The 3,449-nt window shown below is 52.5% G+C and overlaps 1 long non-coding RNA gene across 2 annotated transcripts; it reads left to right on the top strand.

Annotated features, from left to right (window-relative positions):
• The first annotated feature begins 14 nt into the window (after positions 1–14).
• LOC120594216 (uncharacterized) lies at positions 15–2,829 on the top strand. 2 transcript variants are annotated; one of them, XR_005650516.1, is made up of 3 exons: positions 15–70; positions 249–471; positions 1,716–2,381. It is a non-coding gene; the product is annotated as an uncharacterized LOC120594216 (long non-coding RNA). The 2 variants fall into 2 exon arrangements; XR_005650517.1 differs by lacking the exon at positions 15–70 and adding an exon at positions 2,475–2,829 and having other exon boundaries at positions 115–471; positions 1,716–2,157.
• Positions 2,830–3,449: the final 620 nt, after the last annotated feature.

Genomic DNA, 3,449 nt, shown 5'->3' with positions numbered 1-3,449 from the left:
ACATTGTCCAGCAGCTTGAGAAGAGAATGCGCGTGCAAGACATCCACTGCCCATCCTCCCGTGATAAGTGGTAAATGACCTGCTTTCTGCCCTTTTTGTTGTTAGAGAGAGAGAAATGTTTGTGCTGGAAATGTCGTCAGGATGGTCACGCCCCCCTCCCCCACTGTCCCTGCAGACCTGTGTGTCCCCTGAGGAGTCACCTGCCTTTGCATCCCTGTTCTTCAGAGGTGACCTGTCTTCCTTCGCAGGACCTGCCAGCCCCGTGATGTTCCCTAGACATGACACACCCATGCCAAAGTCGGTTTTCTACGAGGTCTACGAGCCGGGATTTAAAAGATAATAAAGAAAGACGTCACCTAATTCCAGGATGTTCTATTGAATCCGGTAGACCACGGACGTGAGCGTCGCAACCTGTAACGCATACAGAAGGACCGATGACGTGTGTCACGTGAAACTCGTCGTCGACGTCGGGTGTGTATCTGCGCACACAAAACGCACCCCGACTGGGACGTGATGTGTGTCCCGTGCTGCGTGGCACATGGAGTGGCGGCTGCCATGTCACAGTGAGGTTCTAGAGTCCTCTCTTCATGCCCACGATGCTCCTGGTCGTCATCTTTGCTCCGTTCTGGGCTCTGCTCAGAACCTGTCCAGAATCAAGCATCCTGGGCATCGGGGCTGGCGTCCTGTCCTAGGACGCAAAGCCAGCCAGCCTTACTAGCAGGTGGCCCTCATGCCCCAGGTCCCATCAGGGCCCCCGCGTTGCTCCTGCCTCTGCTGCAGGCCTGGGACCCGACACCACCCGACACCCGACATCCAACATCCATCCGACAGGAGGCTTCGGCACTTCCTGGGAAAGAACCCCCGACTCCTGGAAGGGGTGATTCTTACGGCCTTATTGGGTACCAGGCAAGAAGGACCCGGAGGGTGAGACCCTGCCCTGACGGGTGTAAGGCTGGGAGAGGGATGGAGGGGCACAGGGATGGAGGGACGAGTACAGGCCAGCTCTCATCTTCCTCCTGGGCCGTGGGGCCATCAAGGACTCCAAGTCCCCTTTGCTCACGGGCTCCCTCCCCAGTCTCCCTCTCTCCCTCCACATCTCTTTCTTCCTCTCCCTCCCTCCCCCTCTCTCTGTTTCTCTCCCCACCTCTGCCTTTCCTGCGTTTCCCCTCTCCCTCTAGCCTGCCCTCCCCCAAAGTCCCATGGCAGGGAGACCCACAGGTCCCACCAGTGCTGAAACAGAGCTGAATCCCTCTCTCTCACATGAATTTGATTAAAAAGGTTCTCTTCACTGTCTATGCCTTGAATGTAATTAGTGGCTGCCTCCCTTGTGTTTGGTGCTAAACATCCCGCATTAGTATTATGAGAGACCTTCCCTGCTCCAGACCCGCCTGCAAGCGGGGCCTCAGACATCCTTGCTCAGCCCTGAAGGAGTTTGAAACCCACCCTCCTCTGGGAAGGCTGAGACAGATGCCAGGCCCAGAGGGCACGAGCGTGTCCCCTGTGGTGTCCCCAAACCCCATGCTCCCAGCCATTCGCGGTGGCTCCCAGGAAACTGGAAGTGGTCTTGTGCTCTACTGCAAAGTGTTCAACTCTGAACTTGACACCCATGGGTGCCGAACCGAGCTGGGCAGAGCGGGTTGAAATCCGGAGCCAAGCCGGAGCTCAGACGAGGCCAGCGTCCTGAGGGTTCCCTGGGGCCTCCATCGTGACCAGAGGCGGGCGCTGAGACGGCCCCTCTCCCGTTCCACCCTGCACCTGGCTGCCCGCTTCGAGCCGCCCCGCAGGACCCCCACGTAAGCTGAGAGGATGCGGCTCACACCTGCTAATGCACGCGAGCCTCCCGCTTCCGAACACCCCACGTCCACTGCTGTCCCCGCTGTGTGTCACCTGCAAACACGTACTCTGCTGCGTCCTGTCTGCCCGCAGCGTTTGCCACACGTGGGTGAATGTCCAGTCCCTCATCTGCGTCCCACTATGAGCCATCCAGCTCCACGCTCGTGAGATCCAATGATTTTAGACTGCCCTACTTTGCCTTATGGGAGGGTCGTGACAGCAGCTGGGTGACACAGAGGCTTCGGTCTGTGAAAAAAATTCTGGATAATCATTTTAACGAAGTCTGGATAATCATTTTAACGACGTCGACATGGCAGGAACTAGGTAAATCGATTTTTCAGAGCACAGAGCTGCGATGACTATTTACCTACAGATCAACAGCTTGTGGTATTTTGTACGTGACACTTTATGCGTGTAATGATATCTGACCTTCGGTGTTCGGGACTGGTTAGTCGTCGCATCCCTGGGTGTCCCCTTATTTATTGATCTATCTGTCCTCCGTTCTCACGTTTGCTTTTCCCCTGTCATGGTGTCCCCCGAGCCCCTCGTAGCCCGCCAGGAACGGCTACACGCAGCCCTTAAAATCCTAGCCGCCCTGCTTTGCAGAAATTCTGACCTACTCCATCCTTTGTCAAGCCCAGGTGGAGGTAAGGATTTCTGAATTTCGTAAAGATGGCGTCGACGGGACAAACAGACGTTCCGAACTTGGAAGCAAGACATTTGAGAAAGACTCCAGCTTCTGCAGATGGACAGGGCCGGCGTCCTGTATTCAAGTCAGAGAAAAAGAACAGGACCTGGTGACTCTGCTCATGAGCGACGAGCAGCCTGTGTGCCCGGCTCTGCAACTACCTTTGAGTGAATTATCAGGAAACGAATGAATACGGGAATGTGGTTTTTGAGTTTTAATGTGATATTCAATAACTATCTAGGATTAATGAGCTAATTCAGGACAACTGTTTTCGAAAGTCTATTAAAATATAGCCTTGGTAAATTAAACGGCACAGGTTCTTCTTGATTCTCCTTTTAACCAAATGAATGAATTATTTTTCATGCATTTAATAAATATTAGATAACTAGAAATTGGGTTTTCCCTTATCGTGGTACTGATATTTTTAGTATGTATCCCAAAATGTGACATTGGACGTTCCAGAGATATTCCTGAATTCTCACATGGCAATTAGTTCCTCATTTCACTGGAGTTTTTATTTTTTTCACCTGAGCTCTCAAAAAAGTGCCATGCTAATGACGAATTACCCTCGTCGGTTCATTAAAGCAAGCCCTCACAGGACATCCTTAAGATGACAATTTAATAACCTAAACTGGGTTATGATATGTTGTTAACCACGATCCCAACGTCGATGTTTTAAAATATTAGAAATTCAGGACTTTTCTCTGAATTCACAGCAACCTCCCCAATAACCTGATCCGCTGGCATGTCACCTTTATTCCCAAGCTCTTCTTTTCGTATCTGCACGGACGAGGAGGCCAAAGCCATCCCATCGGTAAATCACAAAGCGCCCCGAATGAACACCTTTCGGCAAGAGACGAAAATCACTCACTCCTGCGTAGTTACTGCACCCACTTGGGCAGCTCAGACTCAGCCCACCCTGGCACTC

Source organism: Pteropus medius, unplaced genomic scaffold, assembly GCF_902729225.1.
Source record: "Pteropus medius unplaced genomic scaffold, Ma_sr-lr_union100, whole genome shotgun sequence".
Classification (NCBI taxonomy): domain Eukaryota; kingdom Metazoa; phylum Chordata; class Mammalia; order Chiroptera; family Pteropodidae; genus Pteropus; species Pteropus medius.
Note: the sequence above shows the minus strand (reverse complement) of the source record. Positions and strands in the feature narration are given on the sequence as shown.